The sequence below is a fragment of the Acipenser ruthenus genome, chromosome 10, assembly GCF_902713425.1.
Source record: "Acipenser ruthenus chromosome 10, fAciRut3.2 maternal haplotype, whole genome shotgun sequence".
NCBI classification, from domain to species: domain Eukaryota; kingdom Metazoa; phylum Chordata; class Actinopteri; order Acipenseriformes; family Acipenseridae; genus Acipenser; species Acipenser ruthenus.
Window position 1 is genome coordinate 22,579,923 of NC_081198.1, and position 26,803 is coordinate 22,606,725.

At 48.3% G+C, this 26,803-nt stretch overlaps 6 non-coding genes and 4 pseudogenes across 6 annotated transcripts; all 10 read right to left on the minus strand.

Annotated features, from left to right (window-relative positions):
- Positions 1-82: 82 nt before the first annotated feature.
- On the minus strand, positions 83-273 carry LOC131739093 (U2 spliceosomal RNA). The gene has a single exon (XR_009330260.1). It is a non-coding gene; the product is annotated as a U2 spliceosomal RNA (small nuclear RNA).
- Positions 274-857: 584 nt separating this feature from the next.
- On the minus strand, positions 858-1,027 carry LOC131738399 (U2 spliceosomal RNA; annotated as a pseudogene).
- Positions 1,028-8,071: 7,044 nt separating this feature from the next.
- Positions 8,072-8,262, minus strand: LOC131739094 (U2 spliceosomal RNA). Its single transcript, XR_009330261.1, has one exon. It is a non-coding gene; the product is annotated as a U2 spliceosomal RNA (small nuclear RNA).
- A 600-nt stretch (positions 8,263-8,862) lies between these two features.
- On the minus strand, positions 8,863-9,053 carry LOC131739096 (U2 spliceosomal RNA). The gene has a single exon (XR_009330263.1). It is a non-coding gene; the product is annotated as a U2 spliceosomal RNA (small nuclear RNA).
- Positions 9,054-9,651: 598 nt separating this feature from the next.
- Positions 9,652-9,784, minus strand: LOC131738847 (U2 spliceosomal RNA; annotated as a pseudogene).
- Positions 9,785-15,130: 5,346 nt separating this feature from the next.
- LOC131739097 (U2 spliceosomal RNA) lies at positions 15,131-15,321 on the minus strand. The gene has a single exon (XR_009330264.1). It is a non-coding gene; the product is annotated as a U2 spliceosomal RNA (small nuclear RNA).
- A 583-nt stretch (positions 15,322-15,904) lies between these two features.
- LOC131738227 (U2 spliceosomal RNA) lies at positions 15,905-16,095 on the minus strand. The gene has a single exon (XR_009329791.1). It is a non-coding gene; the product is annotated as a U2 spliceosomal RNA (small nuclear RNA).
- A 594-nt stretch (positions 16,096-16,689) lies between these two features.
- On the minus strand, positions 16,690-16,843 carry LOC131738798 (U2 spliceosomal RNA; annotated as a pseudogene).
- An 8,447-nt stretch (positions 16,844-25,290) lies between these two features.
- LOC131739261 (U2 spliceosomal RNA) lies at positions 25,291-25,481 on the minus strand. The gene has a single exon (XR_009330429.1). It is a non-coding gene; the product is annotated as a U2 spliceosomal RNA (small nuclear RNA).
- Positions 25,482-26,069: 588 nt separating this feature from the next.
- On the minus strand, positions 26,070-26,276 carry LOC131738499 (U2 spliceosomal RNA; annotated as a pseudogene).
- Between the last annotated feature and the right edge of the window lie 527 nt (positions 26,277-26,803).

Below are 26,803 nucleotides of genomic sequence, written 5' to 3' on the forward strand. Positions count from 1 at the left end.
AACACTGGCACTCTCCCTCCAGCAGGGGTAGACAAAATGCTCACAGGAGAGATCCAGATCTGACTTTGACCAACGTTAGAGAAAGGTGTGCACCGTTCCCGGAGGTACTGCAATACCGGGCCGATGCGTGGAGTGGACGGAGCAAGCCCCTGTTCCATCTCCCGATTCCAAAAATCAATTTAATATATGGTCCCCTGATAGGGGACGTATCAGATATTAAACTGATAAGAACAGATACTACACTTGATCTTAGCCAAAAGGCCGAGAAGCGATGGCGACTTGGCCCTTGCCCGGGGCCCCCCAGCCCGGACGGCACAGGGGGATTCAAAAGGTGGGTGCAAAATTCCAAGCACAAGCAGACCCCCAAAAAACGGGCTGCTGCTTCCAGAGGGGAAATGTGCAATTTAAGCAGGAGAAAACAAAACAAAGCAAAAACACACACATAACACCAAAAACAAAACATAAACTGGCGGAGTGCGTCTTACAAATAGTCATGCCAAGCTGCAATGCTGTACAAGGTGCCTTGGGTAACTACAACTGTGCCTCGCTGGCTGGCTGGCTTGCTAAGAAGGTCCTGGCATAGGGACATGTTCCACCACACTTGTCTGGTTAGCTGCATGCTCCCAGGAAACAACCTGCTGCTGTCTACATCATCACCACATGTGAATAAAAGAAAGAAAGAGAGAAAGAAAGAGAGAAAGAGAGAAAGAAAGAGAGAAAGAAAGAAAGAGAGAAAGAAAAAAAAAAGAAGTAAAACGGCGGGAAAACTTGCATCAACACTGGCACTCTCCCTCCAGCAGGGGTAGACAAAATGCTCACAGGAGAGATCCAGATCTGACTTTGACCAACGTTAGAGAAAGGTGTGCACCGTTCCCGGAGGTACTGCAATACCGGGCCGATGCGTGGAGTGGACGGAGCAAGCCCCTGTTCCATCTCCCGATTCCAAAAATCAATTTAATATATGGTCCCCTGATAGGGGACGTATCAGATATTAAACTGATAAGAACAGATACTCTTTTATTGAGATTTTACATTTTTTACATTTACACCCATTCGTTTTTTCATTCATTTTACATTTCTTTTAAAGATGACATTCATGCATACAGACATACATTTTGTTTTAAAAGCATTTTAAATACATTTAAAAACACCAAGACAATTGTGCTTTGTACATGGTTAAAACAGACACAGATTAAAATCAACATGAAAAAAACCTGTGCTGTTTTAAAAGTGACTGGAAAAAAAGAACCATCTATAAAAAACCAGTGCTTGTGAGGGCCGGGGAGTGCTCTCTAAAAAAGTGAACATAAACCTAGATCTAAAACAGGGACAGGGGAAAAGGGACAGTGTATAAACAGTGAGTTAAAATTCTAAAATTTTAAAACACTTAAAATGTAACTTTTAATAGTTTACATTAAAAATCTTAAAGATACATAAAACAAAACAAAACAAAATCAAATAAAACATTCAAATTAAATCAAAGGTCCATAAAACTGAAACAAAAAGACTACATAAAACCAGGGCACCGTTGAAAAACGGTCATGCCAGCTAAAAAGGGCGGAATGCTGGCATGACAAAATAAATAAAAGGCTTAGCGGTGCCCCGTAGTCCCGCTCCTAGGAGCTAGCGGTTCCAGTTTTTTCCTTTATTCCATCTTCACGTCCTGAAGTCCGGCGATCCTCTACTCCGCGCAGGCCTTGTCCTTCCCAAGGGTCCGGATGTCCAGAATTACAAAGTCCTTGATAAGAGTTTGTGCCCTTCTGGTCGTGGTGATAGTGTCTAGCTCCTGCTTGTGATAGACACAGACGTTACGACCTTCCCACAGGATCTGCTTGACAACATTGATGACACGCCAAACGCACTTAGCTGTGCTGGTAGTGATTCCTCCCGCAGGCCCATAGAGCACAGTCTCAGCGGTCATCTTGGCCGTGTCAGCAAACCTGTTTAGGAAGACAGAGACAGAGAGCCAGACACTGCCAGCCACATCACACTCCCAGAAGATATGGGCTGGTGTTTCTCTCTTGCGGCACTTTGCATAGGGGCATGTTTCTACTTGGGCTAGTCCCCTCCTGAACATGAACGCTCGAGTGGGGAGTGCACTGTGGACGGTGTTCCATGCTATATCCTTCTGGACATTACTGAGGCAGCTGTGAGACACATTCTCCCAGATTTTTTGGCTTTGGGTGAGGGAGAAAGTAGCTACTTTTTCAATTTCCTGGGAACCGGCAAGATATTTAGTTACAGCCTTGTATTCCCAGGAGGCCAATTTTGCTTTATCTAAGCCCAATTTATATATAGTGTCCCTTAAGGTTCTATAATACAATGGGGGGTCCCAGGAGTACGGCACGGTGTTATCAATAGTGCAGAGGCCCAAGGCCCTGAGACAGGTGGCAAAATAGAAACGATTCATGTAACATACCTTCCTGTCCAGGGCCTGGATGTTCTTGATAGTTTGCGTGAGCCCCTGCACTCGGGTGAGCTGCACAACGTCCGGGACCCCCTTACCTCCCTTCTTGTCGACTTTACTCAGAGTGGCTCGCTTTACCCTCTCCATCTTGCTGCCCCAGATAAAGCGGTGGATAATGTGGTCCACCACTTTTTTGGTGGTCCTGTCTGGGGGAAAGATTTTTCCTACATAAGAGAGGATGGGGAACAGTATAGACTTGGTTATTAGTACTCTACCCGTCATTGTTAAGGATCTTGTGCTCCATCCGCCAATCTTTTTACGGACCTGGTTAATGGCCGCCGTCCAGCTCTGGGCCCCCGAGCTATTGTTCTCGAAAATGAGGCCCAGAATCTTGATTTTGTCCTTTTTGACAGAGTACATGTCCGACAGTTCCCTATCTACCTGCCAATTTTTAGACACGTAGACTTCGCTCTTGGACTTATTAATCACTGCCCCAGTCGCCGTGCAGTACTTCTCAAGGATATTACTAATCCGAGGTACCGACGATGTGTTGGTGCAAATGAGTGACACATCGTCCATATATGCTGTTGTTTTGACCTGGACCCCGTTGGATCCAGGCAGCTGGAAACCAGTTATATTGGTATCCCTACGAATTGCCTGCAGGAGGGGTTCAATGCACACGACATATAGCAGTGGGGATAGTGGGCAACCCTGTCTGACCCCTGACTGGATAGATATTTTACCAGTCAGGTGCCTGTTCACCAAGACTCGGGTACTAATGTTTGTATATATGGTTTTAACCCACTCCCTAAGTCCAGGAGCGAATTTCATCTGGTCCATCACTTTGTACATATATTCATGGCTTACCCTATCGAACGCCTTCTCCTGGTCAAGGTTGAACAGGCAGAGGGGATGGTTCCGTTCTCTAGAATAAGCCAGAATGTCCCTTGTTAACATTAAAATATCCGTGATGGACCTCCCTGGGATGCCACAAGCCTGGTCAGGGCCAATGACCAAAGGGAGGTGTACTTGTAGCCGGAGCATCAGAGCTTTGGCTAGTATCTTGTAATCCACGCAAAGGAGGCTGATTGGGCGCCAATTCCGTAGATCTTTAACTTCCCCTTTCTTATGAAGGAGAGTAATTACACTCTCCCGCATAGAAGGGCCCAACCGCTTCTCCCTGTAGACCGCTCTGTAGACCTCCGCTAAATGGACTTTTAGCATGTCCCAAAAAAGATGGTAATACTCACCCGGGATGCCATCTGGACCTGGCGTCTTACCGGTGTTCATGGTCTTAACCGCCTGGGTGAGCTCCTCCAGCGTGAGTTCTGGGTCCTTCTCCTCCTCCTCGTCATCCCGCACTGAGTCAGGCTCCAACTGGCTCAGGAACCACTCTATCAGGGTGTCATCTGTAGCTTTGATGTTATATAGGTCCCTATAGAAGTTCTCTACCACTTTTTTCACTCCCTCACTATCCTCTACTATCCTCCCCCTGCTGTCGAGCATGGAGGACATCAAGTGCCGCTTCTCCCTCGTTTTCTGGAAGAAGAAGCGAGTACACTTTTCGTCTTCCTCCATTTTTTGCACTTTTGCATTGTGCATGACCTTTCGTTGTTCCTCCCTACAAAGCACTGAAAGATCTAGCTTGGTCTGGGCTATCTCGTCGCTTACAGGGAACCCCCGAAGCTGAAGCAGGCTCAGATGCTGGAGGGCAGCATTCAGGTGTTTATATTTGGCCCTCCTTTCTTTTGCTTTCCTCTTGCCTGCTGCTATGAAATAACCCTTAGTTCTCATTTTGACCATCTCCCACCACTCTATAGGGGAGTTGAATAGGTCACGCAAAGTGGTCCACTCAACAAGCCTGCTCTTATAGGCTGCAGCTATGGAGGGGTCATCGAGTAAGGAGGTGTTTAATTTCCAGACCCCTGACCCCATCTGGGAGGTCTGAGGGACCTGCAATGTTACCTGCAGGAGCCTATGGTCAGAGAAGAAGACGGCCTGGGTGTCTACTGCCGTCTTCGTAAGGGAGCTGGTATGCAGGACGAGATCTATACGGGAGAAGGAGGTCCCAGATGAGCTCACCCAGGTAAAGGGAGGCACCAGGTCCTTACCTGCATCACACAGGGAGAAATCAAATATTACGGAGGACAAAACTCTACTAGAGCGGTCGTTGCGTGGCCTGCTCCGGTCTACGTCCCTCAGAGCACAATTGAAGTCACCTGACACGATGACGGGTACGTTCCCCAGCAGGAGTGGACGCAGCTGTGGAAAAAATTGAACTCTTTCGTTTTGGTTAGTGGGTGCGTAGACATTGACCAGTCTGAGGGGAGTGTTGTTGTATGTCACATCCACGCTCAGAATTCTACCAGGTTCTACCTCCCTGCTGCTGCGGGAGGTAATAAATGGGTTTTTAAACAGGATACCTACTCCGTCGGCTCTGGCTATGTTGGAGCCCGACCAGAAGGAGTCCCCCAGGGTCCAACTCTCCTTCAGGTCCCTATAATCAGGGCTCGACGAAATACCACACTCCTGCAGAAAGATGAGATCTGCTTTCAAGTTAGCTAGATAGTTTAGTACATCAAATCTTTTTTGTGTCTCCCTGATGCTCCTGACATTAACAGACACACATATCAGGGCCATCAGGGTAGCTAACAAGAAAAGGAGTCGCTGCGTCCACCCCATAGCGACTATGATTGGGAGGTCGGGACACTCTTCCTACTCTTAGCTCTACGCTTGCTTCGAGGGGGCTTGGGCTTATTTGCAACTCCCATCACCCCTGAGAAGGTACTCACTGCTGCCTCGTCCAAGAAGGCACCGTCTTTATATGCACAGTACGTGGAGTTGTTGGGGTTATTCAACTCCCCACAAGGTAAGTCTGGTGGAACTTGCTCAGGGCCCCTCGGAACGTGTGGGTCAGCTTTGTCCTGGGGGGGGGTTATGACAGACAGCATTCTTTGGCTGTTACCGTCTGTTGAATTGGAGCTGTTAGCAGACTTCTGGCTTACCGCGTCCAGGGGTATTCCCATGTCCTCCAGTGCTGTATCTAGGAGGACCTCTAGGGGGCCCCTGGTTTTGCCCATACAAGGGAGGGGGTCAAGGATGCTTTGAAGGGAGGCCCTTCGCTTGAAGAGGGTCATTGCTACCGAGGTACTGCTGGTCAGGGAAGGTGTTGACCCCGACCTCTCCCTCGGTGCATTAGTGAACACCTCTTCTGCGAGGTGTGCTAGGGTTTGTGCCAACGACTGGGAAGGCTGGCTGGGGATGCCCTGGCTGGCTGCTACCTGCCCACTAGGCGGCAGTGTAGCCGTCCCACTCGCCTCCGTCTCTGCCTGCGAGGGCAAGACTGGGGACTTTGTGTGGACATTAGCTGGTTTTGGATCTATGGGGGCCACCTGCAACTTGCTGTCTTTGATCCTGATCTTCTTTCTTTTCCCCCCCTCGTCTCTACCCTTTCTTTTCCCCACCCTCTGCTGGTTCTTCACTCCCTTCCCCTCCTTCTCACTCTCACTTTCACTGTCGCTTTTGCTTTCCTCCCCCACGGACTCAATCCTTATGGCGTCATAACGAGAGCCGAGGGGGAGTGCTGGCGCTGAGAGGGCCCTACTCAGGGGGGGGCCGCTGCTGGGTCCGGGCTCCCTCCCTGACTCGTGTTCTGCATCAGAGGAGCTACTGGAGGAGCTAGTGGAGTGGCTGTTGTACTCTCTCTCTGGGCTGGGGGAAGGGGTCCTCGTAAAACGGGACATGTCTCGGGGGCGGGGGGGTGAGGGGGTGCTGGTGATGATGGTGGTGCTGGAGTCTGGGTCTTGGATACTGTTGGTGGTGATGTGGACTGATCTTTGTTACTTGCTCCCTCTTCCTGCTCAGGCCTAGGCTTGTTCATGTTTGCCTTGCTGGCTCTGGCCATGTTGGCATAGGAAGAGGGGCAGTCCTTAAACAGGTGCCCCTTCTTTCCACACAAATTGCACTACCTCTCTTCTCTGCAGTGGCTGGTCTCGTGGGGGGCGCCGCAGTTCCTGCACTTGACTACAGTACATGCGGCCGCCAGGTGTCCTAATTCCCCACATTTCCTGCAGAGTTTTGGCATCCCATTATAGAATACCAGCCCTCTGTTGGGCCCTAACACTATGGAGTTTGGAATGTGGCGGACGCCTCCAATGCCCGATGGATCAACATTGAGGCGTACCAGCCACTTTCTGGCTCCTGTCCAAACCCCATCTTCGTCTGTAATTTTCCTCCCTTCTGATGACACCCTCCCATAGCGGTTAAGCCATGTTGTAATATCATAGTCGCTAACAGCCTCATTGAAAAATTGGACAGTAACAACTTTCATTTCTCTGTCTGTCAGTGCATCCACACAAAATTCTTTGTATGGAGCGAGATATTTATTCTCCCCCCCAAAAGGACCACATTTCTTGTAACTTTTGGGGGTTCCTAAAACTGACCTCAAACACTTCCTTAAGCCCTGGCAATTTCACCAAACAATTCAAGTCAGAAGGGGAAAAACCCATACCCCTCTGAAGAATGGTCCGGCTGAACTCCAGTCTCGTCAGTCCTGGTTCTGTTTCATCTTGCTTGTTTCTTGTGAAGCGCACCGCATTGTGCCTCCTGGTTTCCTGGGTTGGCCGGAACGCCATCCTTCAGCTGGCTCCTCCGATTGGGGTGGGAGAAGCCTCTGGACGTCCGGGTTGTCTCTCTCTACGGAAAAGAGACAACGTAAGCAGCAAATCTGGGCAGTTGAAGGAACTATTACTTTAGTCCCTGAGGAGATGGTCGCCTCGCAAGAGGGACCCCCTCCCCAGGTGAACGGTGTCCTTCCCTGGCGGAGTAGGGGGCGCTGCTTGGCACCGAGACCACGTAGGAAGAATCGTGGCTGTGACGCCTCCTCGGGGTCCGGGGCCGCCCTCTGCTCCTCCCAGATGGCGCCCTCTGCTGGGCGCCTGCTGCTCTCTCGGTCTGGATCTCGATTACAATCAAGGGCTGGGGATGAGGTCGTCTAGGTCATCAAAGGGTCCTCAAAGGTCGTCTGGATGGTAGGTCCTCCTTCTCTCTAACTCCAGGAACGTCTGGAAAAGCCGGAACCGCCTGAAAAAGAAAAAAACGGGAACCGCCTGAAAAAGAAAAAACTGCTCTCAACAGTCAACAAAATCTTGAAAGACCCTCGGCCTGGATTGGGCAAGCCAAAACCAGACTGAGCATTAGTCTTCCAAAAAGTTGCCGAGCTGAAGAAAGCCAGTCAAAAATAAAAAAAATTCTGTTCCTCCTCACCCGAACAAACCTCTCACAGACCCTCGGAGGGAGCGGGCAATGCCACTACCCTCTAAGCCTTAGTCTTAGAAAGATTTATTCGAACTGAAGAGAAGCCAGAGTATATGGCTGGCTAAGAAGGACCTGGCATAGGGACATGTTCCACCACACTTGTCTGGTTAGCTGCATGCTCCCAGGAAACAAACTGCTGCTGTCTACATCATCATCACATGTGAATAAAAGAAAGAAAGACAGCAAGAAAGAAAGAGAGAAAGAAAGAGAAAGAAAGAAAGAGAGAAAGAAAAAAAAAGAAGTAAAACGGCGGGAAAACTTGCATCAACACTGGCACTCTCCCTCCAGCAGGGGTAGACAAAATGCTCACAGGAGAGATCCAGATCTGACTTTGACCAACGTTAGAGAAAGGTGTGCACCGTTCCCGGAGGTACTGCAATACCGGGCCGATGCGTGGAGTGGACGGAGCAAGCCCCTGTTCCATCTCCCGATTCCAAAAATCAATTTAATATATGGTCCCCTGATAGGGGACGTATCAGATATTAAACTGATAAGAACAGATACTACACTTGATCTTAGCCAAAAGGCCGAGAAGCGATGGCGACTTGGCCCTTGCCCGGGGCCCCCCAGCCCGGACGGCACAGGGGGATTCAAAAGGTGGGTGCAAAATTCCAAGCACAAGCAGACCCCCAAAAAACGGGCTGCTGCTTCCAGAGGGGAAATGTGCAATTTAAGCAGGAGAAAACAAAACAAAGCAAAAACACACACATAACACCAAAAACAAAACATAAACTGGCGGAGTGCGTCTTACAAATAGTCATGCCAAGCTGCAATGCTGTACAAGGTGCCTTGGGTAACTACAACTGTGCCTCGCTGGCTGGCTGGCTTGCTAAGAAGGTCCTGGCATAGGGACATGTTCCACCACACTTGTCTGGTTAGCTGCATGCTCCCAGGAAACAACCTGCTGCTGTCTACATCATCACCACATGTGAATAAAAGAAAGAAAGACAGCAAGAAAGAAAGAGAGAAAGAAAGAGAGAAAGAGAGAAAGAAAGAGAGAAAGAAAGAAAGAGAGAAAGAAAAAAAAAAGAAGTAAAACGGCGGGAAAACTTGCATCAACACTGGCACTCTCCCTCCAGCAGGGGTAGACAAAATGCTCACAGGAGAGATCCAGATCTGACTTTGACCAACGTTAGAGAAAGGTGTGCACCGTTCCCGGAGGTACTGCAATACCGGGCCGATGCGTGGAGTGGACGGAGCAAGCCCCTGTTCCATCTCCCGATTCCAAAAATCAATTTAATATATGGTCCCCTGATAGGGGACGTATCAGATATTAAACTGATAAGAACAGATACTACACTTGATCTTAGCCAAAAGGCCGAGAAGCGATGGCGACTTGGCCCTTGCCCGGGGCCCCCCAGCCCGGACGGCACAGGGGGATTCAAAGGTGGGTGCAAAATTTCAAGCACAAGCAGACCCCAAAAAAACGGGCTGCTGCTTCTAGAGGGGAAATGTGCAATTTAAGCAGGAGAAAACAAAACAAAGCAAAAACACACACATAACACCAAAAACAAAACATAAACTGGCGGAGTGCGTCTTACAAATAGTCATGCCAAGCTGCTATGCTGTGCAAGGTGCCTTGGGTAACTACAACTGTGCCTCGCTGGCTGGCTGGCTTGCTAAGAAGGTCCTGGCATAGGGACATGTTCCACCACACTTGTCTGGTTAGCTGCATGCTCCCAGGAAACAACCTGCTGCTGTCTACATCATCACCACATGTGAATAAAAGAAAGAAAGACAGCAAGAAAGAAAGAGAGAAAGAAAGAGAGAAAGAGAGAAAGAAAGAGAGAAAGAAAGAAAGAGAGAAAGAAAAAAAAAGAAGTAAAACGGCGGGAAAACTTGCATGAACACTGGCACTCTCCCTCCAGCAGGGGTAGACAAAATGCTCACAGGAGAGATCCAGATCTGACTTTGACCAACGTTAGAGAAAGGTGTGCACCGTTCCCGGAGGTACTGCAATACCGGGCCGATGCGTGGAGTGGACGGAGCAAGCCCCTGTTCCATCTCCCGATTCCAAAAATCAATTTAATATATGGTCCCCTGATACTCTTTTATTGAGATTTTACATTTTTTACATTTACACCCATTCGTTTTTTCATTCATTTTACATTTCTTTTAAAGATGACATTCATGCATACAGACATACATTTTGTTTTAAAAGCATTTAAAATACATTTAAAAACACCAAGACAATTGTGCTTTGTACATGGTTAAAACAGACACAGATTAAAATCAACATGAAAAAAACCTGTGCTGTTTTAAAAGTGACTGGAAAAAAAGAACCATCTATAAAAAACCAGTGCTTGTGAGGGCCGGGGAGTGCTCTCTAAAAAAGTGAACATAAACCTAGATCTAAAACAGGGACAGGGGAAAAGGGACAGTGTATAAACAGTGAGTTAAAATTCTAAAATTTTAAAACACTTAAAATGTAACTTTTAATAGTTTACATTAAAAATCTTAAAGATACATAAAACAAAACAAAACAAAATCAAATAAAACATTCAAATTAAATCAAAGGTCCATAAAACTGAAACAAAAAGACTACATAAAACCAGGGCACCGTTGAAAAACGGTCATGCCAGCTAAAAAGGGCGGAATGCTGGCATGACAAAATAAATAAAAGGCTTAGCGGTGCCCCGTAGTCCCGCTCCTAGGAGCTAGCGGTTCCAGTTTTTTCCCTTATTCCATCTTCACGTCCTGAAGTCCGGCGATCCTCCACTCCGCGCAGGCCTTGTCCTTCCCGAGGGTCCGGATGTCCAGAATTACAAAGTCCTTGATAAGAGTTTGTGCCCTTCTGGTCGTGGTGATAGTGTCTAGCTCCTGCTTGTGATAGACACAGACGTTACGGCCTTCCCACAGGATCTGCTTGACAACATTGATGACACGCCAAACGCACTTAGCTGTGCTGGTAGTGATTCCTCCCGCAGGCCCATAGAGCACAGTCTCAGCGGTCATCTTGGCCGTGTCAGCAAACCTGTTTAGGAAGACAGAGACAGAGAGCCAGACACTGCCAGCCACATCACACTCCCAGAAGATATGGGCTGGTGTTTCTCTCTTGCGGCACTTTGCATAGGGGCATGTTTCTACTTGGGCTAGTCCCCTCCTGAACATGAACGCTCGAGTGGGGAGTGCACTGTGGACGGTGTTCCATGCTATATCCTTCTGGACATTACTGAGGCAGCTGTGAGACACATTCTCCCAGATTTTTTGGCTTTGGGTGAGGGAGAAAGTAGCTACTTTTTCAATTTCCTGGGAACCGGCAAGATATTTAGTTACAGCCTTGTATTCCCAGGAGGCCAATTTTGCTTTATCTAAGCCCAATTTATATATAGTGTCCCTTAAGGTTCTATAATACAATGGGGGGTCCCAGGAGTACGGCACGGTGTTATCAATAGTGCAGAGGCCCAAGGCCCTGAGACAGGTGGCAAAATAGAAACGATTCATGTAACATACCTTCCTGTCCAGGGCCTGGATGTTCTTGATAGTTTGCGTGAGCCCCTGCACTCGGGTGAGCTGCACAACGTCCGGGACCCCCTTACCTCCCTTCTTGTCGGCTTTACTCAGAGTGGCTCGCTTTACCCTCTCCATCTTGCTGCCCCAGATAAAGCGGTGGATAATGCGGTCCACCACTTTTTTGGTGGTACTGTCTGGGGGAAAGATTTTTCCTACATAAGAGAGGATGGGGAACAGTATAGACTTGGTTATTAATACTCTACCCGTCATTGTTAAGGATCTTGTGCTCCATCCGCCAATCTTTTTACGGACCTGGTTAATGGCCGCCGTCCAGCTCTGGGCCCCCGAGCTATTGTTCTCGAAAATGAGGCCCAGAATCTTGATTTTGTCCTTTTTGACAGGGTACATGTCCGACAGTTCCCTATCTACCTGCCAATTTTTAGACACGTAGACTTCGCTCTTGGACTTATTAATCACTGCCCCGGTCGCCGTGCAGTACTTCTCAAGGATATTACTAATCCGAGGTACCGACGATGTGTTGGTGCAAATGAGTGACACATCGTCCATATATGCTGTTGTTTTGACCTGGACCCCGTTGGATCCAGGCAGCTGGAAACCAGTTATATTGGTATCCCTACGAATTGCCTGCAGGAGGGGTTCAATGCACACGACATATAGCAGTGGGGATAGTGGGCAACCCTGTCTGACCCCTGACTGGATAGATATTTTACCAGTCAGGTGCCTGTTCACCAAGACTCGGGTACTAATGTTTGTATATATGGTTTTAACCCACTCCCTAAGTCCAGGAGCGAATTTCATCTGGTCCATCACTTTGTACATATATTCATGGCTTACCCTATCGAACGCCTTCTCCTGGTCAAGGTTGAACAGGCCGAGGGGATGGTTCCGTTCTCTAGAATAAGCCAGAATGTCCCTTGTTAACATTAAAATATCCGTGATGGACCTCCCTGGGACGCCACAAGCCTGGTCGGGGCCAATGACCAAAGGGAGGTGTACTTGTAGCCGGAGCATCAGAGCTTTGGCTAGTATCTTGTAATCCACGCAAAGGAGGCTGATTGGGCGCCAATTCCGTAGATCTTTAACTTCCCCTTTCTTATGAAGGAGAGTAATTACACTCTCCCGCATAGAAGGGCCCAACCGCTTCTCCCTGTAGACCGCTCTGTAGACCTCCGCTAAATGGACTTTTAGCGTGTCCCAAAAAAGATGGTAATACTCACCCGGGATGCCATCTGGACCTGGCATCTTACCGGTGTTCATGGTCTTAACCGCCTGGGTGAGCTCCTCCAGCGTGAGTTCTGGGTCCTTCTCCTCCTCCTCGTCGTCCCGCACTGAGTCAGGCTCCAACTGGCTCAGGAACCACTCTATCAGGGTGTCATCTGTAGCTTTGATGTTATATAGGTCCCTATAGAAGTTCTCTACCACTTTTTTCACTCCCTCACTATCCTCTGCTATCCTCCCCCTGCTGTCGAGCATGGAGGACATCAAGTGCCGCTTCTCCCTCGTTTTCTGGAAGAAGAAGCGAGTACACTTTTCGTCTTCCTCCATTTTTTGCACTTTTGAATTGTGCATGACCTTTCGTTGTTCCTCCCTACAAAGCACTGAAAGATCTAGCTTGGTCTGGGCTATCTCGTCGCTTACAGGGAACCCCCGAAGCTGAAGCAGGCTCAGACGCTGGAGGGCAGCATTCAGGTATTTATATTTGGCCCTCCTTTCTTTTGCTTTCCTCTTGCCTGCTGCTATGAAATAACCCTTAGTTCTCATTTTGACCATCTCCCACCACTCTATAGGGGAGTTGAATAGGTCACGCAAAGTGGTCCACTCAACAAGCCTGCTCTTATAGGCTGCAGCTATGGAGGGGTCATCGAGTAAGGAGGTGTTTAATTTCCAGACCCCTGACCCCATCTGGGAGGTCTGAGGGACCTGCAATGTTACCTGCAGGAGCCTATGGTCAGAGAAGAAGACGGCCTGGGTGTCTACTGCCGTCTTCGTAAGGGAGCTGGTATGCAGGACGAGATCTATACGGGAGAAGGAGGTCCCAGATGAGCTCACCCAGGTAAAGGGAGGCACCAGGTCCTTACCTGCATCACACAGGGAGAAATCAAATATTACGGAGGACAAAACTCTACTAGAGCGGTCGTTGCGTGGCCTGCTCCGGTCTACGTCCCTCAGAGCACAATTGAAGTCACCTGACACGATGACGGGTACGTTCCCCAGCAGGAGTGGACGCAGCTGTGGAAAAAATTGAACTCTTTCGTTTTGGTTAGTGGGTGCATAGACATTGACCAGTCTGAGGGGAGTGTTGTTGTATGTCACATCCACGCTCAGAATTCTACCAGGTTCTACCTCCCTGCTGCTGCGGGAGGTAATAAATGGGTTTTTAAACAGGATACCTACTCCGTCGGCTCTGGCTATGTTGGAGCCCGACCAGAAGGAGTCCCCCAGGGTCCAACTCTCCTTCAGGTCCCTATAATCAGGGCTCGACGAAATACCACACTCCTGCAGAAAGATGAGATCTGCTTTCAAGTTAGCTAGATAGTTTAGTACATCAAATCTTTTTTGTGTCTCCCTGATGCTCCTGACATTAACAGACACACATATCAGGGCCATCAGGGTAGCTAACAAGAAAAGGAGTCGCTGCGTCCACCCCATAGCGACTATGATTGGGAGGTCGGGACACTCTTCCTACTCTTAGCTCTACGCTTGCTTCGAGGGGGCTTGGGCTTATTTGCAACTCCCATCACCCCTGAGAAGGTACTCACTGCTGCCTCGTCCAAGAAAGCACCGTCTTTATATGCACAGTATGTGGAGTTGTTGGGGCTATTCAACTCCCCACAAGGTAAGTCTGGTGGAACTTGCTCAGGGCCCCTCGGAACGTGTGGGTCAGCTTTGTCCTGGGGGGGGGTTATGACAGACAGCATTCTTTGGCTGTTACCGTCTGTTGAATTGGAGCTGTTAGCAGACTTCTGGCTTACCGCGTCCAGGGGTATTCCCATGTCCTCCAGTGCTGTATCTAGGAGGACCTCTAGGGGGCCCCTGGTTTTGCCCATACAAGGGAGGGGGTCAAGGATGCTTTGAAGGGAGGCCCTTCGCTTGAAGAGGGTCATTGCTACCGAGGTACTGCTGGTCAGGGAAGGTGTTGACCCCGACCTCTCCCTCGGTGCATTAGTGAACACCTCTTCTGCGAGGTGTGCTAGGGTTTGTGCCAACGACTGGGAAGGCTGGCTGGGGATGCCCTGGCTGGCTGCTACCTGCCCACTAGGCGGCAGTGTAGCCGTCCCACTCGCCTCCGTCTCTGCCTGCGAGGGCAAGACTGGGGACTTTGTGTGGACATTAGCTGGTTTTGGATCTATGGGGGCCACCTGCAACTTGCTGTCTTTGATCCTGATCTTCTTTCTTTTCCCCCCCTCGTCTCTACCCTTTCTTTTCCCCACCCTCTGCTGGTTCTTCACTCCCTTCCCCTCCTTCTCACTCTCACTTTCACTGTCGCTTTCGCTTTCCTCCCCCACGGACTCAATCCTTATGGCGTCATAACGAGAGCCGAGGGGGAGTGCAAGGTCATACCAAGCTGCTATGCTGTGCAAGGTGCCTTGGGTAACTACAACTGTGCCTCGCTGGCTGGCTGGCTTGCTAAGAAGGTCCTGGCATAGGGACATGTTCCACCACACTTGTCTGGTTAGCTGCATGCTCCCAGGAGACAACCTGCTGCTGTCTACATCATCACCACATGTGAATAAAAGAAAGAAAGACAGCAAGAAAGAGAGAAAGAAAGAGAGAAAGAGAGAAAGAAAGAGAGAAAGAAAGAAAGAGAGAAAGAAAAAAAAAAGAAGTAAAACAGCGGGAAAACTTGCATCAACACTGGCACTCTCCCTCCAGCAGGGGTAGACAAAATGCTCACAGGAGAGATCCAGATCTGACTTTGACCAACGTTAGAGAAAGGTGTGCACCGTTCCCGGAGGTACTGCAATACCGGGCCGATGCGTGGAGTGGACGGAGCAAGCCCCTGTTCCATCTCCCGATTCCAAAAATCAATTTAATATATGGTCCCCTGATAGGGGACGTATCAGATATTAAACTGATAAGAACAGATACTACACTTGATCTTAGCCAAAAGGCCGAGAAGCGATGGCGACTTGGCCCTTGCCCGGGGCCCCCCAGCCCGGACGGCACAGGGGGATTCAAAGGTGGGTGCAAAATTCCAAGCACAAGCAGACCCCCAAAAAACGGGCTGCTGCTTCCAGAGGGGAAATGTGCAATTTAAGCAGGAGAAAACAAAACAAAGCAAAAACACACACATAACACCAAAAACAAAACATAAACTGGCGGAGTGCGTCTTACAAATAGTCATGCCAAGCTGCTATGCTGTGCAAGGTGCCTTGGGTAACTACAACTGTGCCTCGCTGGCTGGCTGGCTTGCTAAGAAGGTCCTGGCATAGGGACATGTTCCACCACACTTGTCTGGTTAGCTGCATGCTCCCAGGAAACAACCTGCTGCTGTCTACATCATCACCACATGTGAATAAAAGAAAGAAAGACAGCAAGAAAGAGAGAAAGAAAGAGAGAAAGAGAGAAAGAAAGAAAGAGAGAAAGAAAAAAAAAAGAAGTAAAACGGCGGGAAAACATGCATCAACACTGGCACTCTCCCTCCAGCAGGGGTAGACAAAATGCTCACAGGAGAGATCCAGATCTGACTTTGACCAACGTTAGAGAAAGGTGTGCACCGTTCCCGGAGGTACTGCAATACCGGGCCGATGCGTGGAGTGGACGGAGCAAGCCCCTGTTCCATCTCCCGATTCCAAAAATCAATTTAATATATGGTCCCCTGATAGGGGACGTATCAGATATTAAACTGATAAGAACAGATACTAAACTTGATCTTAGCCAAAAGGCCGAGAAGCGATGGCGACTTGGCCCTTGCCCGGGGCCCCCCAGCCCGGACGGCACAGGGGGATTCAAAGGTGGGTGCAAAATTCCAAGCACAAGCAGACCCCCAAAAAACGGGCTGCTGCTTCCAGAGGGGAAATGTGCAATTTAAGCAGGAGAAAACAAAACAAAGCAAAAACACACACATAACACCAAAAACAAAACATAAACTGGCGGAGTGCGTCTTACAAATAGTCATGCCAAGCTGCTATGCTGTGCAAGGTGCCTTGGGTAACTACAACTGTGCCTCGCTGGCTGGCTGGCTTGCTAAGAAGGTCCTGGCATAGGGACATGTTCCACCACACTTGTCTGGTTAGCTGCATGCTCCCAGGAAACAACCTGCTGCTGTCTACATCATCACCACATGTGAATAAAAGAAAGAAAGACAGCAAGAAAGAAAGAGAGAAAGAAAGAGAGAAAGAGAGAAAGAAAGAAAGAGAGAAAGAGAGAAAGAAAAAAAAAGAAGTAAAACGGCGGGAAAACTTGCATCAACACTGGCACTCTCCCTCCAGCAGGGGTAGACAAAATGCTCACAGGAGAGATCCAGATCTGACTTTGACCAACGTTAGAGAAAGGTGTGCACCGTTCCCGGAGGTACTGCAATACCGGGCCGATGCGTGGAGTGGACGGAGCAAGCCCCTGTTCCATCTCCGATTCCAAAAATCAATTTAATATATGGTCCCCTGATAGGGGACGTATCAGATATTAATACTCTTTTATTGAGATTTTACATTTTTTTACATTTACACCCATTCGTTTTTTCATTCATTTTACATTTCTTTTAAAGATGACATTCATGCATACAGACATACATTTTGTTTTAAAAGCATTTAAAACACATTTAAAAACACCAAGACAATTGTGCTTTGTACATGGTTAAAACAGACACAGATTAAAATCAACATGAAAAAAACCTGTGCTGTTTTAAAAGTGACTGGAAAAAAAGAACCATCTATAAAAAACCAGTGCTTGTGAGGGCCGGGGAGTGCTCTCTAAAAGGTTCAAAAGTGAACATAAAACTAGATCTAAAACAGGGACAGGGGAAAAGGGACAGTGTATAAAACAGTGAGTTAAAATTCTAAAATTTTAAAACACTTAAAATGTAACTTTTAATAGTTTACATTAAAAATCTTAAAGATACATAAAACAAAACAAAACAAAATCAAATAAAACATTCAACGTAAATCAAATAAAAGTCCATAAAACTGAAACAAAAGACTACATAAAACCAGGGCACCGTTGAAAAACGGTCATGCCAGCTAAAAAGGGCGGAATGCTGGCATGACAAAATAAATAAAAGGCTTAGCGGTGCCCTGTAGTCCCGCTCCTAGGAGCTAACGGTTCCAGTTTTTTCCTTTATTCCATCTTCACGTCCTGAAGTCCGGCGATCCTCCACTCCGCGCAGGCCTTGTCCTTCCCGAGGGTCCGGATGTCCAGAATTACAAAGTCCTTGATAAGAGTTTGTGCCCTTCTGGTCGTGGTGATAGTGTCTAGCTCCTGCTTGTGATAGACACAGACGTTACGGCCTTCCCACAGGATCTGCTTGACAACATTGATGACACGCCAAACGCACTTAGCTGTGCTGGTAGTGATTCCTCCCGCAGGCCCATAGAGCACAGTCTCAGCGGTCATCTTGGCCGTGTCAGCAAACCTGTTTAGGAAGACAGAGACAGAGAGCCAGACACTGCCAGCCACATCACACTCCCAGAAGATATGGGCTGGTGTTTCTCTCTTGCGGCACTTTGCATAGGGGCATGTTTCTACTTGGGCTAGTCCCCTCCTGAACATGAACGCTCGAGTGGGGAGTGCACTGTGGACGGTGTTCCATGCTATATCCTTCTGGACATTACTGAGGCAGCTGTGAGACACATTCTCCCAGATTTTTTGGCTTTGGGTGAGGGAGAATGTAGCTACTTTTTCAATTTCCTGGGAACCGGCAAGATATTTAGTTACAGCCTTGTATTCCCAGGAGGCCAATTTTGCTTTATCTAAGCCCAATTTATATATAGTGTCCCTTAAGGTTCTATAATACAATGGGGGGTCCCAGGAGTACGGCACGGTGTTATCAATAGTGCAGAGGCCCAAGGCCCTGAGACAGGTGGCAAAATAGAAACGATTCATGTAACATACCTTCCTGTCCAGGGCCTGGATGTTCTTGATAGTTTGCGTGAGCCCCTGCACTCGGGTGAGCTGCACAACGTCCGGGACCCCCTTACCTCCCTTCTTGTCGGCTTTACTCAGGGTGGCTCGCTTTACCCTCTCCATCTTGCTGCCCCAGATAAAGCGGTGGATAATGCGGTCCACCACTTTTTTGGTGGTCCTGTCTGGGGGAAAGATTTTTCCTACATAAGAGAGGATGGGGAACAGTATAGACTTGGTTATTAATACTCTACCCGTCATTGTTAAGGATCTTGTGCTCCATCCGCCAATCTTTTTACGGACCTGGTTAATGGCCGCCGTCCAGCTCTGGGCCCCCGAGCTATTGTTCTCGAAAATGAGGCCCAGAATATTGATTTTGTCCTTTTTGACAGGGTACATGTCCGACAGTTCCCTATCTACCTGCCAATTTTTAGACACGTAGACTTCGCTCTTGGACTTATTAATCACTGCCCCGGTCGCCGTGCAGTACTTCTCAAGGATATTACTAATCCGAGGTACCGACGATGTGTTGGTGCAAATGAGTGACACATCGTCCATATATGCTGTTGTTTTGACCTGGACCCCGTTGGATCCAGGCAGCTGGAAACCAGTTATATTGGTATCCCTACGAATTGCCTGCAGGAGGGGTTCAATGCACACGACATATAGCAGTGGGGATAGTGGGCAACCCTGTCTGACCCCTGACTGGATAGATATTTTACCAGTCAGGTGCCTGTTCACCAAGACTCGGGTACTAATGTTTGTATATATGGTTTTAACCCACTCCCTAAGTCCAGGAGCGAATTTCATCTGGTCCATCACTTTGTACATATATTCATGGCTTACCCTATCGAACGCCTTCTCCTGGTCAAGGTTGAACAGGCAGAGGGGATGGTTCCGTTCTCTAGAATAAGCCAGAATGTCCCTTGTTAACATTAAAATATCCGTGATGGACCTCCCTGGGACGCCACAAGCCTGGTCAGGGCCAATGACCAAAGGGAGGTGTACTTGTAGCCGGAGCATCAGAGCTTTGGCTAGTATCTTGTAATCCACGCAAAGGAGGCTGATTGGGCGCCAATTCCGTAGATCTTTAACTTCCCCTTTCTTATGAAGGAGAGTAATTACACTCTCCCGCATAGAAGGGCCCAACCGCTTCTCCCTGTAGACCGCTCTGTAGACCTCCGCTAAATGGACTTTTAGCGTGTCCCAAAAAAGATGGTAATACTCACCCGGGATGCCATCTGGACCTGGCGTCTTACCGGTGTTCATGGTCTTAACCGCCTGGGTGAGCTCCTCCAGCGTGAGTTCTGGGTCCTTCTCCTCCTCCTCGTCGTCCCGCACTGAGTCAGGCTCCAACTGGCTCAGGAACCACTCTATCAGGGTGTCATCTGTAGCTTTGATGTTATACAGGTCCCTATAGAAGTTCTCTACCACTTTTTTCACTCCCTCACTATCCTCTACTATCCTCCCCCTGCTGTCGAGCATGGAGGACATCAAGTGCCGCTTCTCCCTCGTTTTCTGGAAGAAGAAGCGAGTACACTTTTCGTCTTCCTCCATTTTTTGCACTTTTGCATTGTGCATGACCTTTCGTTGTTCCTCCCTACAAAGCACTGAAAGATCTAGCTTGGTCTGGGCTATCTCGTCGCTTACAGGGAACCCCCGAAGCTGAAGCAGGCTCAGACGCTGGAGGGCAGCATTCAGGTATTTATATTTGGCCCTCCTTTCTTTTGCTTTCCTCTTGCCTGCTGCTATGAAATAACCCTTAGTTCTCATTTTGACCATCTCCCACCACTCTATAGGGGAGTTAAATAGGTCACGCAAAGTGGTCCACTCAACAAGCCTGCTCTTATAGGCTGCAGCTATGGAGGGGTCATCGAGTAAGGAGGTGTTTAATTTCCAGACCCCTGACCCCATCTGGGAGGTCTGAGGGACCTGCAATGTTACCTGCAGGAGCCTATGGTCAGAGAAGAAGACGGCCTGGGTGTCTACTGCCGTCTTCGTAAGGGAGCTGGTATGCAGGACGAGATCTATACGGGAGAAGGAGGTCCCAGATGAGCTCACCCAGGTAAAGGGAGGCACCAGGTCCTTACCTGCATCACACAGGGAGAAATCAGATATTACGGAGGACAAAACTCTACTAGAGCGGTCGTTGCGTGGCCTGCTCCGGTCTACGTCCCTCAGAGCACAATTGAAGTCACCTGACACGATGACGGGTACGTTCCCCAGCAGGAGTGGACGCAGCTGTGGAAAAAATTGAACTCTTTCGTTTTGGTTAGTGGGTGCGTAGACATTGACCAGTCTGAGGGGAGTGTTGTTGTATGTCACATCCACGCTCAGAATTCTACCAGGTTCTACCTCCCTGCTGCTGCGGGAGGTAATAAATGGGTTTTTAAACAGGATACCTACTCCGTCGGCTCTGGCTATGTTGGAGCCCGACCAGAAGGAGTCCCCCAGGGTCCAACTCTCCTTCAGGTCCCTATAATCAGGGCTCGACGAAATACCACACTCCTGCAGAAAGATGAGATCTGCTTTCAAGTTAGCTAGATAGTTTAGTACATCAAATCTTTTTTGTGTCTCCCTGATGCTCCTGACATTAACAGACACACATATCAGGGCCATCAGGGTAGCTAACAAGAAAAGGAGTCGCTGCGTCCACCCCATAGCGACTATGATTGGGAGGTCGGGACACTCTTCCTACTCTTAGCTCTACGCTTGCTTCGAGGGGGCTTGGGCTTATTTGCAACTCCCATCACCCCTGAGAAGGTACTCACTGCTGCCTCGTCCAAGAAGGCACCGTCTTTATATGCACAGTACGTGGAGTTGTTGGGGCTATTCAACTCCCCACAAGGTAAGTCTGGTGGAACTTGCTCAGGGCCCCTCGGAACGTGTGGGTCAGCTTTGTCCTGGGGGGGGGTTATGACAGACAGCATTCTTTGGCTGTTACCGTCTGTTGAGTTGGAGCTGTTAGCAGACTTCTGGCTTACCGCGTCCAGGGGTATTCCCATGTCCTCCAGTGCTGTATCTAGGAGGACCTCTAGGGGGCCCCTGGTTTTGCCCATACAAGGGAGTGGGTCAAGGATGCTTTGAAGGGAGGCCCTTCGCTTGAAGAGGGTCATTGCTACCGAGGTACTGCTGGTCAGGGAAGGTGTTGACCCCGACCTCTCCCTCGGTGCATTAGTGAACACCTCTTCTGCGAGGTGTGCTAGGGTTTGTGCCAACGACTGGGAAGGCTGGCTGGGGATGCCCTGGCTGGCTGCTACCTGCCCACTAGGCGGCAGTGTAGCCGTCCCACTCGCCTCCGTCTCTGCCTGCGAGGGCAAGACTGGGGACTTTGTGTGGACATTAGCTGGTTTTGGATCTATGGGGGCCACCTGCAACTTGCTGTCTTTGATCCTGATCTTCTTTCTTTTCCCCCCCTCGTCTCTACCCTTTCTTTTCCCCACCCTCTGCTGGTTCTTCACTCCCTTCCCCTCCTTCTCACTCTCACTTTCACTGTCGCTTTCGCTTTCCTCCCCCACGGACTCAATCCTTATGGCGTCATAACGAGAGCCGAGGGGGAGTGCTGGCGCTGAGAGGGCCCTACTCAGGGGGGGGCCGCTGCTGGGTCCGGGCTCCCTCCCTGCCTCGTGTTCTGCATCAGAGGAGCTACTGGAGGAGCTAGTGGAGTAGCTGTTGTACTCTCTCTCTGGGCTGGGGGAAGGGGTCCTCGTAAAACGGGACATGTCTCGGGGGCGGGGGGGTGATGGGGGTGCTGGTGATGATGGTGGTGCTGGAGTCTGGGTCTTGGATACTGTTGGTGGTGATGTGGACTGATCTTTGTTACTTGCTCCCTCTTCCTGCTCAGGCCTAGGCTTGTTCATGTTTGCCTTGCTGGCTCTGGCCATGTTGGCATAGGAAGAGGGGCAGTCCTTAAACAGGTGCCCCTTCTTTCCACACAAATTGCACTGCCTCTCTTCTCTGCAGTGGCTGGTCTCGTGGGGGGCGCCGCAGTTCCTGCACTTAACTACAGTACACGCGGCCGCCAGGTGTCCTAATTCCCCACATTTCCTGCAGAGTTTTGGCATCCCATTATAGAATACCAGCCCTCTGTTGGGCCCTAACACTATGGAGTTTGGAATGTGGCGGACGCCTCCAATGCCCGATGGATCAACATTAAGGCGTACCAGCCACTTTCTGGCTCCTGTCCAAACCCCATCTTCGTCTGTAATTTTCCTCCCTTCTGTACCCCCCTCTATTGACATCACTACCATATCATGGTCAGACCCCCAACATGGTAAAATCTTACACTCTTTAACCTTAATCTCTTGTGAAGTGAAAAAATAATCTAACCTGCTTTGATGCCCTCTAGTGTTCCTCCATGTGTACCCCACTCCATCTTTATACAACCCTCTATATGCATCCTTTAATTTATAATTTTGAGTTTCTTTTAACAGATATTTCCCTGTAAAATCCAGCTCAGCTCCCCTTTCTGTACTATCTACCGAAGTATTAAAATCACCTCCCAATATGACCTTTTTGTTAGTATCTAACAAAAACACAAAATCCTTGAAAAACTGTAATCTTTTGGTAGGATTGCATGGTGCATAGATGTTAATAAGCCTATATTTCTGCCCCCCATCATACCATCTACTACCATTAATCTCCCTGGTACCACTGTTAACACATTTTCAATAATCATTTCACTACCCTTCACCAGTACCCCCAATCCATCAGAGTGTACATTACCCACACTCCAAAATGAAACCCCCCCAGTCCAGTCCCTTGAGAACTTTTTGAAGTCCATTTCATCCCGAAGGTGACACTCTTGCAAAAAACAAATGTTAAAGGGCATCAATGCCAAAGACAAAAATATTGCAGCTCTTTTCTCCCTGTCCCTTAAACCCCTTACATTTAAAGTTACTACCTTGAAGTCCATCAAAAAGAATTAGGGTTTCTCTTCCATTCCCATAACTACAGCAACTTTAGCTACATCATCCTGCTCCAAAAAATCCATTGAATTCTGAGAATCCACATCTGACACTGCCACCTCCTGACCACAAGGGATAGTCTGTGAATCTGCACTATTATTACTGCTGCCATCATCCTCCTCCTCTGATGGTGTCAGCTCAGGTATCAAAGGAGAGCTTCCTGCTTCTGAAGGCTCAACCACAGAAGTTTCTTCCTCTTCGAGTACTTCATAGGAATTAGAAGTGTCCACCAAATAAATTTTGTTTTCACTTTCTGCTAGCTCCTTACACTTCCTTTTGTTTGTTCTTCTCTTTTCAACACTCCACTTTCCTTCTTCTATAGGGACGGAATGGCCCAGAAGCTGACTTCCCTCTGCTGCAATACCTTCCCTAGCCTGAGACTCCATTTCTTCCCCCCAGGATGCACCAGAAGATCTAGCCACTTTCCCAGGTAAGTTGTCAGGTAAGTTGACAGGTAAAACCTGATTTATTTCTTTGTTTGTATTAGATATTTCCTCTACCTCCGTTCTCGCGATTGCTGTGACCTCCATTGCAGCTTCTACACCTGCCACCTCCTCCGCTGCTGCCACAACCTCCTTATCAGTTAAGGAGGCTGCCGGACCCTCCTCTTGCTGTTTCTTGTTTTTATACCTCCACTCCCTCATAACATCCTCAACGGGAGGTAGGTTCTCAAAAACCCCTGCATAGGATCTTCTTTCTCTGCAGTCTCTCCTGACATGGCTTGCATCTCCACAATTGTGACATTTTTTTGAATTTTTGCATTCATAGGAAAAATGCCCTTTCTCTCCACAATTAAAACATCTCATCTCTTCACAGTTCTGCTCACTGTGACCATACTTTTGGCATTTCCTACAAAACTGGGGTTGACCTGAATATAGGATGTAGCCATTAACCCCCTCCACCCTACACTTTGCAGGAGGATGTAAAAAACCCTGATGTCCATTCGGATCTTCCCTCAGGAGCACACTATATTGTCTCTGCCCATTCCACACACCCAAACCATCTCTCCTATATCTTGGCCCAGAAAGAATATCTACATATTTCGTCAGAAACAAATTAACACTTTGATCAGACACATTCATGTCAAACAAGTTAATTGTTAAAACTCTGAATTTTTTTCTTTCCCTAGACTGAACTTTAAATTGCTTCAAAGGTTCCACATTTTCTTTTTCCTTACAGGCCTTTAATAGAGATTTAAAACTCGGCTCACCCATCATGGCGACATCAAAGAATTCTTCCTTCCCATTCCTCTGGATGCCAAGAATCTCCTCCAAATTGATGCTTAGCAACTCCATAATGATGGTGCGTATAAATTCTTCTCTTTCTGGCATTCCTTCATCTTCCTTTCCACTACAATCAAATCTTGCGGTGTTCTTCACTCCAGCCATGTTGTCTCTCCTCTATCCCTAGCTCGGCACTCTCAACAATCCAGAGCTGCGGTCAAGCCACTTGCTTTAGATCTGAGCCAAGAGGCCGAGAAGCGATGGCAACTAGGCCCTTGCCCAGGGCCCCCCAGCCTGGACGGCACAGGGGGATTCAAAGGTGGGTGCAAAATTCCAAGCACAAGCAGACCCCCAAAAAACGGGCTGCTGCTTCCAGAGGGGAAATGTGCAATTTAAGCAGGAGAAAACAAAACAAAGCAAAAACACACACATAACACCAAAAACAAAACATAAACTGGCGGAGTGCGTCTTACAAATAGTCATGCCAAGCTGCTATGCTGTGCAAGGTGCCTTGGGTAACTACAACTGTGCCTCGCTGGCTGGCTGGCTTGCTAAGAAGGTCCTGGCATAGGGACATGTTCCACCACACTTGTCTGGTTAGCTGCATGCTCCCAGGAAACAACCTGCTGCTGTCTACATCATCACCACATGTGAATAAAAGAAAGAAAGACAGCAAGAAAGAAAGAGAGAAAGAAAGAGAGAAAGAGAGAAAGAAAGAAAGAAAGAAAAAAAAAGAAGTAAAACGGCGGGAAAACTTGCATCAACACTGGCACTCTCCCTCCAGCAGGGGTAGACAAAATGCTCACAGGAGAGATCCAGATCTGACTTTGACCAACGTTAGAGAAAGGTGTGCACCGTTCCCGGAGGTACTGCAATACCGGGCCAATGCGTGGAGTGGACGGAGCAAGCCCCTGTTCCATCTCCCGATTCCAAAAATCAATTTAATATATGGTCCCCTGATAGGGGACGTATCAGATATTAAACTGATAAGAACAGATACTACACTTGATCTTAGCCAAAAGGCCGAGAAGCGATGGCGACTTGGCCCTTGCCCGGGGCCCCCCAGCCCGGACGGCACAGGGGGATTCAAAGGTGGGTGCAAAATTCCAAGCACAAGCAGACCCCCAAAAAACGGGCTGCTGCTTCCAGAGGGGAAATGTGCAATTTAAGCAGGAGAAAACAAAACAAAGCAAAAACACACACATAACACCAAAAACAAAACATAAACTGGCGGAGTGCGTCTTACAAATAGTCATGCCAAGCTGCTATGCTGTGCAAGGTGCCTTGGTAACTAAAACTGTGCCTCGCTGGCTGGCTGGCTTGCTAAGAAGGTCCTGGCATAGGGACATGTTCCACCACACTTGTCTGGTTAGCTGCATGCTCCCAGGAAACAAACTGCTGCTGTCTACATCATCACCACATATGAATAAAAGAAAGAAAGAAAGCAAGAAAGAAAGAGAAAGAAAGAGAGAAAGAAAGAAAGAGAGAAAGAAAGAAAGAAAGAAAAAAAAAAGAAGTAAAACGGCGGGAAAACTTGCATCAACACTGGCACTCTCCCTCCAGCAGGGGTAGACAAAATGCTCACAGGAGAGATCCAGATCTGACTTTGACCAACGTTAGAGAAAGGTGTGCACCGTTCCCGGAGGTACTGCAATACCGGGCCGATGCGTGGAGTGGACGGAGCAAGCCCCTGTTCCATCTCCCGATTCCAAAAATCAATTTAATATATGGTCCCCTGATAGGGGATGTATCAGATATTAAACTGATAAGAACAGATTTTTTTTTTTTTTTTTTTTTATAAATTTTAATCCAATACTCAAAAAAATACATCATCTTCTCAAAAATAATACATCAAAATCATATTCATCTCTAGTCAAATACTTATTTAAACAAAAAAGAAAACAAACTCAGTCCGGCTTCTTTTTCTTTTCTTTCTGATCTCCCCCTCTTGCTGCAGCAAAAAAAGACAAAGTCTCGGAATCAAGAACGACTTTTTCGCCGCTATCTGATTTCTCCTTTCCATCCTCTGCTTTCCTCTTCTTCTCTCGCACTCCTGTTGCACTATTAAGCTCCATCTCCTCATCTGTATCAACAGACTCAGAAGAGGATGAGATCTCACTTCCCCAGCTCTTCTTCTTACTCCCAGCACCCTCTGCAAGTTTCTCCTTTACATCTTGCGTAGCAGCTCCACCCCTTCCCTTTGTCTGCGAAGTAGCAGGATTTCCCGCCATTCCGCCTCCATTCTTTTTGGAACCTCCCCCAACATTTGCTCCTTTGTCTTTCTCTTTGTCTTTCTCTTGTCCTTTTTGCTCTTTCTGCTGTTCTTTCTTCCCTTCTTCCCCTCCGATCTTGCTTCC